The sequence below is a fragment of the Schistocerca gregaria genome, chromosome 7 (genome assembly GCF_023897955.1).
Source record: "Schistocerca gregaria isolate iqSchGreg1 chromosome 7, iqSchGreg1.2, whole genome shotgun sequence".
Lineage (NCBI taxonomy): Eukaryota > Metazoa > Arthropoda > Insecta > Orthoptera > Acrididae > Schistocerca > Schistocerca gregaria.
In genome coordinates, this window is record NC_064926.1 from 384,731,445 (window position 1) to 384,745,816 (window position 14,372).

At 42.5% G+C, this 14,372-nt stretch overlaps 1 protein-coding gene across 1 annotated transcript in view; it reads left to right on the forward strand.

Annotated features, from left to right (window-relative positions):
• LOC126281901 (neuropeptides capa receptor-like) overlaps nucleotides 1-14,372 on the forward strand; it is a 1,128,817-nt gene that overhangs the window by 907,602 nt on the left and 206,843 nt on the right. The gene's annotated exons all lie outside the window — the stretch shown is intronic.

Below are 14,372 nucleotides of genomic sequence, written 5' to 3' on the forward strand. Positions count from 1 at the left end.
GATGATCTCGGACGTTCCGGCCCAGTTCCATTATATACGATACTTCTTTCATGAACTCAGTTATCTACGCCTCACCTTACCAAGACAGCTTTTACTCAAGACAAAGGCAGTATACAATGTCCACCAATTAGGTCGCCCACCTAACCCGATTGAACAAAAGTTCCCCCAGGTAGACTAGCATCATGTATGGCGCGCGGTTTTCGCCCGTTACCTTGACACGAATGTTCAATCTGTCTGGTACCTAACTGTCAATGGTAAGCAAATCAATCAATCTCGCCTTCATCGTATCCACCTCGCCCAATCACCTCTCTGTTCGACGTGCAGAGTGCCAGACAATGATGAACATCGGTTTGTTTGCGGACCGGCGGCGGAGGTTTGGCACTTGATTCGTCTTATTGTCGCTTTTCTAACGCGGGACATTCCGGATCGGATAACTCCCCTTTCATTATCATTTCCGGATCGTGAATATTTTCCTCTGACAAAGACCAATGCTGTGAATTGGATTCGCGGACATGCCATTCACTACCTATTTGGACAAACTGTAGACTCTGTACTCGATTTCTGGACATACCTCAATGACCGTCATTATGTCGTTGTCCGTCACCCAAAATACAGACAATTTTTCTCGAACTTCCTTGGGAGTGCTTTCCACTACCCGCCTCGCAGCTGGAATGTGTTAAGCAAGAGAGAAGAACGTTTCCTGTTTGAACCAATGAACATTTCTGAACAATTGAACAGAACACATCAATTTCGAGAAGACGTGACTCAACATATTACCATCGGGGCGCAGAAGGCCTCTGATCAATTACACAACAAAACCAAACTAAAACAAAACAAAAAAATAATAACATAACAACAATAAAAATAAACTTCAGAAAAAAAGAAGATTTTGTTTTGTTTGTACGGATAGCCCTAACCTTGATTTCCTATATTTGCCCTGGTATATAGGCAGCTCTCTGGGGTAGGTTTAGTCAGGAGCCAACGCCTGAAGTGGACCAGTTTTTTTTTTGTGATAGGATGAAAAGTGGCGATGGCACTAGGTTCTTTTTTTAGTTCCATTTTATTAAAGGGTTAAAAAAAAAGAAGGAAAAAAATATCAATAAAAAAGGGGGTAGCGTCTTTGATTCATAATCAAAACGTCTTCGGTCACGGGTTCGATCCCCGCCACTGCCTAAATTTTGATAAATAATCAGCATTGGCGGCCGGAGACTTCCTGCATAAGAAGTCAGCCTCATTCTGCCAACGGCCTTGTGAAAGAGGGCGGAGGAGAGGATAGAGGTTCGGGGCACTCTCTTGTCCTAGGGGTGAGAAATTGCCCCTAAAGGCGGAAGAATCAGCAATGATCAACGACATGAGGATGCAGATGGCAATCGAAACCACTGCATTAAAGACACGCAACGTGTATCCACAGGACATGTGGCCAGTAGTGGAAGTATCATGATGAGCTCTCCATTGGCAAAAGATTCCGGAATAGTCCCCCATTCGGAACTCCGGGAGGGGACTGCCAAGGGGGAGGTTACCATGAGAAAAAGATTGAATAATCAACGAAAGGATAATGTTCTATGAGTTGGTGCGTGGAATGTCAGAAGCTTGAACGTGGTAGGGAAACTAGAAAATCTGAAAAGGGAAACGCAAAGACACAATCTAGAAATAGTAGGGGTCAGTGAAGTGAAGTGGAAGGAAGACAAGGATATCTGGTCAGATGAGTATCGGGTAATATCAACAGCAGCAGAAAATGGTATAACAGGTGTAGGATTCGTTATGAATAGGAAGGTAGGTCAGAGGGTGTGTTACAGTTCAGTGACCGGGTTGTTCTAATCAGAATAGACAGCAGACCAACACCGACAACGGTAGTTCAGGTATACATGCCGACGTCGCAAGCTGAAGATGACCAGATAAAGAAAGTGTATGAGGATATTGAAAGGGTAATGCAGTATGTAAAGGGGGACGAAAATCTAATAGTCATGTGCGACTGGAATGCAGTTGTAGGGGAGGGAGTAGAAGAAAAGGTTACAGGAGAATATGGCCATGGGACAAGGAATGAAAGAGGAGAAAGGCTAATTGAGTTCTGTAACAAGTTTCAGCTAGTAATAGCGAATACCCTGTTCAAAAATTAAATAAGGAGGAGGTATACTTGGAAAAGGCCGGGAGATACGGGAAGATTTCAATTAGATTACATCATGGTCAGACAGAGATTCCGAAATCAGATACTGCATTGTAAGGCGTGCCCAGGAGCAGATATAGACTCAGATCACAATATAGTAGTGATGAACAGTAGGCTGAAGTTCAAGACATTAGTCAGGAAGAATCAATACGCTAAAAAGTGGGATACGGAAGTTCTAAGGAATGACGAGATACGTTTGAAGTTCTATAACGCTATAGATACAGCAATAAGGAATAGCGCAGAAGGCAACACAGTTGAAGAGGAATGGACGTCTCTAAAAAGGGCCATCACAGAAGTTGGGAAGGAAAACATAGGTACAAAGAAGGTAGTTGCGAAGAAACCATGGGTAACAGAAAAATACTTCAGTTGATTGATGAAAAGAGGAAGTACAAATATGTTCCAGGAAAATCAGCAATACAGAAATACAAGTCGCTGAGGAGTGAAATAAATAGGAAATGCAGGGAAGCTAAGACGAAATGGCTGGAGGAAAAATGTGAAGACATCGAAAAACATATGATTGTCGGAAGGACAGACTCAGCATACAGGAAAGTCAAAACAACCTTTGGTGACATTAAAAGCAACGGTGGTAACATTAAGAGTGCAACGGGAATTCCACTGTTAAATGCAGAGGAGAGATCAGATAGGTGGAATGAATACATTGAAAGCCTCTATGAGGGTGAAGATTTGTCTGATGTGATAGAAGAAGAAACGGGAGTCGATTTAGAAGAGATACGGGATCCAGTATTAGAATCGGAATTTAAAAGAGCTTTGGAGGACTTACGGTCAAATAAGGCAGAATGGATAGATAACATTCCATCAGAGTTTCTAGAATCATTAGGGGAAGTGGCAACAAAACGACTATTCACGTTGGTGTGTAGAATATATGGGTCTGGCGACATACCATCTGATTTTCGGAAAAGCATCATCCACACAATTCCGAAGACGACAAGAGTTGACAAGTGCGAGAATTATCGCACAATCAGCTTAACAGCTCATGCATCGAAGCTGCTTACTAGAATAATATGCAGAAGAATGGAAAAGAAAATTGAGAATGCGCTAGGTGACGATCAGTTTGGCTTTAGGAAAAGTAAAGGCACGACAGAGGATATTCTGACGTTGTGGCTAATAATGGAAGCAAGGCTAAAGAAAAATCAAGACACGTTCATAGGATTTGTCGACCTGGAAAAATGTAGGACTAAGCTATAGGGAGAGACGGATCATATACAATATGTACGACCACCAAGAGGGAATAATAAGAGTGGACGATCAAGAACGAAGTGCTCGTATTAAGAAGGGAGTAAGACAAGGCTGTAGCCTTTCGCCCCTGCTCTTCAGTCTGTACATCGAGGAAGCAATGATGGAAATAAAAGAAAGGTTCAGGAGTGGAATTAAAATGCAAGGTGAAAGGATATCAATGATACGATTCGCTGATGACATTGCTAACCTGAGTGAAAGTGAAGAAGAATTAAATGATCTGCTGAACGGAATAAACAGTCTAATGAGTACACAGTATGGTTTGAGAGTAAATCGGAGAAAGACGAAGATAATGAGAAGTAGTAGAAATGAGAACAGCGAGAAACCTAACATCAGAATTGATAGTCACGAAGTCAATGAAGTTAAGGAATTCTGCTATCTAGGCAGTAAAATAATCCATGACGGACGGAGCAAGGAGGCCATCAAAAGCAGTCTCGCTAGGGCAAAAAAGGCATTTCTGGCCAAGAGAAGTCTACTAATATCAAATACCGGCCTTAATTTGAGGAAGAAATTTCTGACGATGTACGTCTGGAGTACAGCATTGTATGGTAGTGAAACATGGACTGTGGGAAAATCGGAACAGAAGAGAATCGAAGCATTTGAGATGTGGTGCTATAGACGAATGTTGAAAATTAGGTGGACTGATAAGGAAAGGAATGAGGAGGTTCTACGCAGAATCGGAGAGGAAAGGAATATGTGGAAAACACTGATAAGGAGAAGGGACAGGATGATAGGACATCTGCTAAGACATGAGGGAATGACTTCCATGGTACTAGAGGGAGCTGTAGAGGGAAAAAACTGTAGAGGAAGACAGAGATTGGAATACGTCAAGCAAATAATTGAAGACGTAGGTTGCAAGTGTTACTCTGAGATGAAGGGGTTAGCACAGGAAAGGAATTCGTGGCGGGTCGCATGAAACCAGTCAGTAGACATATGACAAAAAAAAAAAATCTCTTGTACGTTGACTATATGAACGATAGACGACAGTCAAAATTTGTGCCGGTCCGGGATTTCAACCCTAGTTCCCTGCTTATCTTGAATGTTCGCTTTTCATTAGGCTATCCGAACGCACCCCATGGCAACAGCGACACGTTGTTTCGCCGTCAACTGCGTGTGTACAACTTGCACTCATATATTTCTTATGTTTATTCCCATACACAGAAAAAATTTTAATTGAAAGTTGCTTGCCGGATAAATATGATACTGCACTGCCTGTGTTGTTCAAAAGTATGGTGAATACACAGGCACCGTGCGCGACTACAGATGTTATAAAGTATATGAGATGCATTTGCGATTTCGAATATGGACAACCATCGGCTATACGAATGCTTGCATGTTTGAACCAACATTGCACCCTTCTTTAGATCAACATAGACATATCTATATCCCTGAGTTTTTTTGGGTACAAATGAGTCATGGTCTCCAGTGGCTCGCTAAAGAGTGATTGCATATCTTGTAAATTTTTTTCAGATAAAGGAGGTAATTAATAACAAACAGGTGAACACAGATCAGGTAAAAGCTGTAGAGTTGCAAGAGATCAATAATGCGCTCACAGGACTGAAGGCCAACGAAACAGCAGGAGTAGATATAATTCTACCAGAATTCCTTAAAAATCTAGGACCAACTGCAAGAAACTAGCTAGGAAGATTCTTCTCTGAATGCATCAAGCAGAATAAACTAACTACTATATGGGAAAGAAGCCAAGGTACTCGCTGTCCTGAAACCCCAAACAGTTTAGAAGAATTAATCTTTTATGCACTGTGTATAAATTATTTGAGAGATTTATGATGGCCATACTCTCCCCATATACAGAACAACCCCTACCAATGGAGCAAGCAGGTATTAGGCCTAAAAGAAATGGTTGTGATCAAGTCCTTGCCCTCACAACATTTATCGAAAAGGGGTATCAGGAGAAGACGAAATCTGGCGTTTTCCTGTTGGATCTAATCTTAGTATATAATATGGTCTACTTTATAAATACACTCCTGGAAATTGAAATAAGAACACCGTGAATTCATTGTCCCAGGAAGGGGAAACTTTATTGACACATTCCTGGAGTCAGATACATTACATGATCGCACTGACAGGACCACAGGCACATATACACAGGCAACAGAGCATGCACAATGTCGGCACTACTACAGTGTATATCCACCTTTCGCAGCAATGCAGGCTGCTATTCTCCCATGGAGACGATCGTAGAGATGCTGGATGTAGTCCTGTGGAACGGCTTGCCATGCCATTTCCACCTGGCGCCTCAGTTGGACCAGCGTTCGTGCTGCACGTGCAGACCGCGTGAGACGACGCTTCATCCAGTCCCAAACATTCTCAATGGGGGACAGATCCGGAGATCTTGCTGCCCAGGGTAGTTGACATACACCTTCTAGACACGTTGGGTGGCACGGGATACATGCGGACGTGCATTGTCCTGTTGGAAGAGCAAGTTCCCTTGCCGGTCTAGGAATGGTAGAACGATGGGTTCGATGACGGTTTGGATGTACCGTGCCCTATTCAGTGTCCCCTCGACGATCACCAGAGGTGTACGGCCAGTGTAGGAGATCGCTCCCCACACCATGGTGCCGGGTGTTGGCCCTGTGTGCCTCGGTCGTATGCAGTCCTGATTGTGGCGCTCACCTGCACGGCGCCAAACACGCATACGGCCATCATTGGCACCAAGGCAGAAACGACTCTCATCGCTGAAGACGACACGTCTCCATTCGTCCCTCCATTCACGCCTGTCGCGACACCACTGGAGGCGGGCTGCACGATGTTGGGGCGTGAGCGGAAGACGGCCTAACGGTGTGCGGGACCGTAGCCCAGCTTCATGGAGACGGTTGCGAATGGTCCTCGCCGATACCCCAGGAGCAACAGTGTCCCTAATTTGCTGGGAAGTGGCGGTGCGGTCCCCTACGGCACTGCGTAGGATCCTACAGTCTTGGCGTGCATCCGTGCGTCGCTGCGGTCCGGTCCCAGGTCGACGGGCACGTGCACCTTCCGCCGACCACTGGCGACAACATCGATGTACTGTGGAGACCTCACGCCCCACGTGTTGAGCAATTCGGCGGTACGTCCACCCGGCCTCCCGCATGTCCACTATACGCTTTCGCTTAAAGTCTGTCAACTGCACATACGGTTCACGTCCACGCTGTAGCGGCATGCTACCAGTGTTAAAGACTGCGACGGAGCTCCGTATGCCACGGCAAACTGGCTGACACTGACGGCGGCGGTGCACAAATGCTGCGCAGCTAGCGCCATTCGACGGCCAACACCGCGGTTCCTTGTGTGTCCGCTGTGCCGTGCGTGTGATCATTGCTTGTACAGCCCTCTCGCAGTGTCCGGAGCAAGTATGGTGGGTCTGACACACCGGTGTCAATGTGTTCTTTTTTCCATTTCCAGTAGTGTAGTTCGAAAAAACTCAGAGCAGCCAGACCTATAAACTTATGAATGACATTCTAACTGGAATCACTTTTAAAGGCAAAACCAGCAAGTGCGTGGTGCTCAGCAACGGACTCCCACAGGGCTCGGTCCTGGTCCCCTTATTGTTTCACTCCTACACTGCAGCTGTCCAAGAAACAACGTCCCGTAGTTTTGTATACGCGGACGATGTGGCAGTAGCTTATCAAAGCAAATATTTTTAAAAATAATAGAGCGGGACTTCGACGAAATCTAAGCCTGTGGCACCTATACTACACCATACGGCATCTACAACTCACTGCAGACAATAGAGTAAGTGTAAACATGCTTCTCAATTGCAGACAATCCAAGAGTAAGCTGAACATCTGCAGGAATAACCAGATCATTAAACATGAAGATAACCCTCGGTACCTTGGAGTAAAGCTCGACTCGTCCCTAACGTACAGAGCCCATCTAGTGAATAAAAAACAATATAAATTAGAAATACCATCCTACCCAAACTCCGCAAACTCACCGGGACCACCTAGGAATTTGATGCTAATACGTTGAGAAGGTCTGCCTTGGCACGGCTATACAGCGTCGCCGAGTATCGTGCATCTGTATGGGCCACAAGTGTGCATATAACAAAAATCGATATCCAGCTATGAGAAACAATGAGAATAATATAGGGAGCACTTAAATCTACACCTTTAGCTTAGCTACCCGTATTGCCTAACATAGTATTAACTTATATCAAAAGCAATGAGCTGCTATCAAGAGAATATAGCAAAATACTGGCAAACTCAGACGTTCCCATACACCAGGACCTGACACCAGAAAACCACCTGAGATCAAGGTCACCTTTATGGCAGGTGAAGAGGTGTTTCCCTTCGACCCAGAAGATAATTGGCAAAGTTTATGGAGACAGAAGCACAGTAAAGGACAGAAAACAGGTTACTGACTCAAGCATACCATTAGAGGGCTTTAAGCTTTCCATAAGAGTGTGGACTACGCTGAACCCTGTGAGGACGGGTGTCGAAAGATGAGGGGAGATGATGGAAACATGGGGCCTCTCGAACGATCCTCAGTGCGAATGTGGACTCAAACAACGAATGGCCCACTTGATAGGGTGTACTGTGCATGTTTTAGTGGTGAACTGGAGGATACACATAACCTCACAGAGAATGCCATTGAATGGCTTAAGAAATAAGTTATATGGTATAAAATTTTGTATTCTGTAATTGTATGCGTTCACGCTTCTCGAGCACGTCGTCCCGGGCTCGATTCCCGTTGGATTCAGGTATTTTCAACTGCCCTGAGATGACGGGGGATTTGTTGTGTCGTCTTCATCACCATCGTTTATCCCCATTACGGTCGGAGGAGGCAACCACAAACCTCCTCCATTAGGACCTTGCCTAGCTTGGCGGTGCGGCTCTCCCGCATCGTTCCCCTTCGTTCCGTCAAGAAGTATGGAGCTTCATCATCATCATCATTATGTAATTAAGTATTGCTGAATGTCTAATTTTCATGCTGTAATGTCCCTGTGTAATATTTCGCCTTGTAAATGCCCATCGAGTAAGGGAAATACATAAAAAAGTAATTTTATACCTTTGAATCTGTGCCGCACTGAAACTATCTGCAAAACAGTGCAGACGTTTACGGTGTGCGCCCACTTTACCCGTCGCACTCAAGTGTTAATTGTACCTTAGCAATGATAATCAGCAGCACTGATAGCTTTAGTGACGAAAAGATGGCCGATATGCACTTCGTGTGTGGGTTCAGTGAAGCAGTTGATGAGTAGCTCACTGATGTTCCGCACACCTGTAGCTGTAGCGAAGGCAACATCACAGCACTGCACTTCCTGGAATGTACAAAGGCATCTCAAAGGTTTTAAATAACTCTGTGCCCGAAGTTTTGTTAGTCCATATTATCTGCCTTTTCACTGTTGTGAATGTGTTTACCCAGAAATAAACACTTAGGTAGCAGACGGAATAAACCAATATTACAATATTACTCTGTACTGAGAAACTGAAGATCACTGGTCCCTGATTTAGAATACCGAGTAAACATCTCCCATCAACCGTAGAAACTTCGCTGTGGACTTAGATTTCATCCCATGCAAAAAGTGCCAACAGGAACTGACGTTTTACAATCAGCACACATCCAGTATGCAATTATCAAAATGTGTAGTGTGTGCAGTGTATCCTATGAACGTGAATGGAGTAAACTGCAGCTGGTACAGGACTTACAGGGTGTTTCAAAAATGACCGGTATATTTGAAACGGCAATAAAAACTAAACGAGTAGCGATAGAAATACACCGTTTGTTGCAATATGCTTGGGACAATAGTACATTTTCAGGCGGACAAACTTTCGAAATTACAGTAGTTACAATTTTCCACAACAGATGGCGCTGCAAGTGATGTGAAAGATATAGAAGACCAGTCTGTGGGTGCGCCATTCTGTACGTCGTCTTTCTGATGTAAGCGTGTGCTGTTCACAACGTGCATGTGTGCTGTGGACAACATGGATTATTCCTTAGAACAGAGGACTTTTCTGGTGTTGAAATTCCACCGCCTAGAACACAGTGTTGTTGCAACAAGACGAAGTTTTCATCGGAGGTTTAAAGTAACCAAAGGACCGAAAAGCGACACAATAAAGGATCTGTTTGAAAAATTTCAATGGACTGGGAACGTGACGAATGAACGTGCTGGAAAGGTAGGGCGACCGCGTACGGCAACCACAGAGGGCCACGTGCAGCTATTGCAGCAGGTGATCCAAAAGCGGCCTCGGGTTTCCGTTCGCCGTGTTGCAGCTGCGGTCCAAATGATGCCAATGTCCACGTATCCATACAAAATTCAAACGCGGCAACCCCTCAGCGCCGCTACCATTGCTGCACGAGAGACATTCGCTAACGATATAGTGCACAGGATTGATGACGGCGATATGCATGTGGGCAGCATTTGGTTTACTGACGAAGCTTATTTTTACCTGGACGGCTTCGTCAATAAACAGAACTGGCGCATATGGGGAACCGAAAAGCCCCATGTTGCAGTCCCATCGCCCCTGCATCCTCAAAATGTACTGGTCTGGGCCGCCATATCTTCCAAAGGAATCATTGGCCCATTTTTTCAGATCCGAAACGATTACTACATCACGCTATCTGGACATTCTTCGTGAATTTGTGGCGGTACAAACTGTCTTAGACGACACTGCGAACACCTCGTGGCTTATGCAAGATGGTGCCACATCGCACGGCGGACGTCTTTAATTTCCTGAATGAATATTTCGATGATCGTGTGATTGCTTTGGGCTATCCGAAACATACAGGCGGCGGCGTGGACTGGCCTCCCTCTTCGCCAGACATGAACCCCTGTGACTTCTTTCTGTGGGGACACTTGAAAGACCAGGTGTACCGCCACAATCCAGAAACAATTGAACAGCTGAAGCAGTGCATCTCATCTGCATGTGAAGCCATTGCGCCAGACACGTTGTCAAAGGTTTCGGGTAATTTCATTCAGAGACTACGCCATATTATTGCTGCGCATGGTGCATATGTGGAAAATATCGTACTATAGAGTTTCCCAGACCGCAGCGCCATCTGTTGTTGACAATTGTAACTACTGTAATTTCGAAAGTTTGTCTACCTGAAAATGTACTGTTGTCTCAAGCATATTGCAACAAACGGAGTATTTCTATCGCTGCTCGTTTAGTTTGTATTGCCGTTGCAAATATATCGGTCATTTTTGAAACACCCTTTAATTGGTGAGGAAGGTTACATGAGAGCAACATGTCTCTCATATCCTCATATCAAGTTAAAATGTCATTGACAAACCAAAGAAATAGGAATAAGAAGAGTCTACATAAAGGATTAAAATCACTTACCGTGGTCCAAAAAGCGGTCCAATATCAGGAAAGCACATTTTTAATAAATTGCCAGCAATCATTAAAAACTTGGTTTGAGATAAAGCACGTTTTAAAGAGAGTTGAAAGACATTTTGCTAGGCAGCCCCTTTTACTCCATAGATGACTATCTTAAGAGGGACTGTTAAGACAGCTTAAGTAAAAATATCTGTTATATTTCAGTTCTGACAACACATTGTCACAACAGTCAAGATTAGGTATTTTCCGTATGATAAATTTATTAATAGTGCATAACAGTGTTTCATTCTGACAGTGTGTTAATTCTGTAAATATTAGCTGTCCCAATTTATTGCACTGTATTAGCTTATTTTCGACTATCTCCTGACAAATGATCAGGGTAGTAAGTATTATATTAAAATGTTTTATGGTTTTACGTCCTACTTTCTGACATGTTCCAGACCCACGAGAATCAAGTAATTTTTTGGGCCTATGGAAAGAAAACTAAATCTAATATGATCTGATATAATTGAAAGTTTGTGCAACCATTCTCAATTAAGCTCAAATAAGCCAGAGTTTAATTATTGTCCCCAGTTTGCAAACAAGCATGTGGTCGCATTTAGAATAATTCCTGCCGTGAGTTAATTGATGAATTAAAATTTATTATAACACTAATTACTTTGCATGTCACGCGTACCTTCGTTAATACCTGCGCTCTGTAAATCCTCCCTTGAAAAATTATAAATTACTGTCAACTCCCATGGCACACGCTTGTGCGAATTTATATCGACTAGTCTGTTCAGCTTCAGCACTTCCATCGCTCCAGTAATAATCTCGTCTTGCTTACACCAAAAGGTTTTGGCTCCCCTACAGCAAGGCTGACTAGCTCAACAAGACCCTAAATCAAACCCTAAGATTTTTCAAAAACATGTTCATTTTGTAGCGCACGTCTTTCTGAAGAGTTTGACGTATAAAACAGATACGTTCGTCGAAATGTAAGACATTTTATTTGGTCTTAAAGTAGAGTGCCAAGCCTCTGCAGACAGTATTCCTCTGTTGCATCTCACTGTATTGCGTTCCGTGGAATACAAAGGTTTATATTTTGTAATGGAAGCTATCAAACCTATGTTCAGGAAAGTGGAAATTAAAATGTCCTGTGGTACCTCTTCTTTTCCCTCTCGGCCTGTTTGACTTCATACCCCCTCAAAAAACTCACAATTAGTACGGGGTGAGATTATACGTGACCGGGAGAATAAGTACTCATCAGAAAACTTGCATTCGTTATTTCCTATTAGCTAATAACTTTCTCTTTTGTGTGACATTATATTAAATATAGGAAACATAAAAGCAGGAAAGATGAGAGACAAGCAAGACAGTACACATTTCTTCAGTCCTTAGCTACAGCTGTACACTGCGTTCTTTCCTTAATACGAAAGAATCAATGTTCGTCAAAAGTTTTGCTACATGAAAAATCTAAATATCTATGTCGAATAGCAAAAAAAGCTGGTGTGTTTTTTTCGATTTGATTATGCCTATTTTGTAACTGTCTGTTAGATAAAACGAAATAGGACTTCCTATCCTAGCAGCAGTGTAACACATACCAAATATGAGAGAATCTTTCGGTACAAATTATCATTTTTATGTACCTCGTTTACATTAATTATGCGACTGAATATAATTAACAAGGTACCAATATGAAACACCTATTAGGCCTACTACAAGCAAAGAGTTTTATGCCAGGGAACAGTTTCAGATTTAATTCATACGCTACACTTTCTGAAACTTGATACTGAAAAGCAGTAGTAGTACGAAGTTTTTATATCAATTTCGAATTGTCGTATTCTTCCAAATAATTTGTGTGATGTCCCCGTTTCCTCATCTCCCTGGTTCTAAGAAACAATCATGTCATCACTAATTCTGTAACTAATCCTGCCATACTCAAAATGTTTTGCTTTTTCTCCGATTAAATTCTCTAATCCTGCCAGTTCAGTTACCCAGCTTCGGTCTTCCTCTTAGGCGTTATTACGTGTTCGCACAACAAATTTTCCGCGCTAATCCGAGAATAGAATTTTTAGCAGCTGCTAACTGGGGACTGTACAACTGTCCCTTAGCAGTGTAGCGATCTCGCATAAAATTTCTGTCAAAATTTCATTTTCTTCGTTACACCGAGAAGATAATATGTAATCTTCTTTACCTGTTATTCCTGTTAGTCGTTTACATCGATGTGGTAGTCAGAATATGTACATTTCACTAATAATTGCAACAAAGCTTATGATTCGCACACACTATTGATTAACAAGTGGAATGTGGAGGTTCAGCGTCGAATAATCTGAAAACATTTTTTTTTAATTTGGTGTTTTAATGATAGGAATTAAAAAGGTGTGAAAAAGGCTGGATTATTGATCATTGTTATTATAAAGTGAACACCAAACATAAAACCCTTCCAATTAATTTTTTCCCAAGATCTTTAGACGTTTGTAGAATTGACTCATTGAACAAAATTTACGTTCAGTATTTGAAGATCAAAAGGAGAAATAAGAGGTATATTCTATTCCGACGATGATGCATGTACAAGACAGTAAAAACAGTAACGTAATAGGCAGTGCTAGATATGAAAATTAACAATCTAAACGAAAGTGTGTCCTGAACACCGGCAAATTACCTTTTTTAACATCTTCCAAATTACATATATTGAATTCAGAAATTAGGTCTCTCCTTCACTACCCACGTCCTCATCCAGTCACTATCGACACCAAAGCCTCTCTCTCTTTCTTTCTTTCTCTCTCTGTCTTTCTCTCGCAAACTGATCACTAGACAACTGAAAAGGCTCTGGATTCCAGAGAACCTCCTTCATGTATGTCCACAGGAAAATTGCTTACTGTGGCCAATATGACAGACAAGATGCAACTTCACATACTACAACAGTCTTTCATGTTGTAGTGCCTTTTCACGTTCGCACTTTAGGGACAGAAGTAAATCACTCACTGCCGAGACATTGTAGACTGTTTCTAATAGAAATCATCTTAGAAGCTGAGAAATCTACTTTTTGAATCGTTAAAGTGAACTGGAGTATGTTCTGCCCTAGACGAACACTGAACAGGAGTCATGGAACTAAGATCAACGCGTTTTCACAACTTAATTAAACACAGACGCACAGACATTCACTTTGTTTATTAAATGTAAGAATCTTATGTTTTGAACCGGAATAACACATATGAACGAAACACAGTGATATATCTCTTTTTGTGGGGTGTCAAAGCACTACTTGAATGTGTTGATCTTCGTGCTGCTGTTGCGGGCGGATGACTGGTGCGACACCATTTGCGACCAAAGTGCAGACAAGAGGCACTTTGTCTGTCGCGGGTCGATGTGTGGAACAGCTGACGAAAATGCAACTGTCCCACTGCTGCGGAGATCTCATTTCAACCTCGGTTTCAACAACGGAAAATATTCACATTTGGTATTATTTGATACATAGTATATTCCTTGTTGCAATGGCCACGGAGTACTTTATAAATGTCAGAAGGAAAAAAATTAGAATTTTCGTGTAAATTATTCCACGTAAATTTTAATATTTCTATTGCTAACAAGATCTTACGGTTAGCTGTGTTTTTTGAACACCATAGGGGTTCAGACTTAGTTAATGGTGGCTTAACGATATCTCAGCATATTAGCGCACGATTTGGTGCAAAAATTTTAAA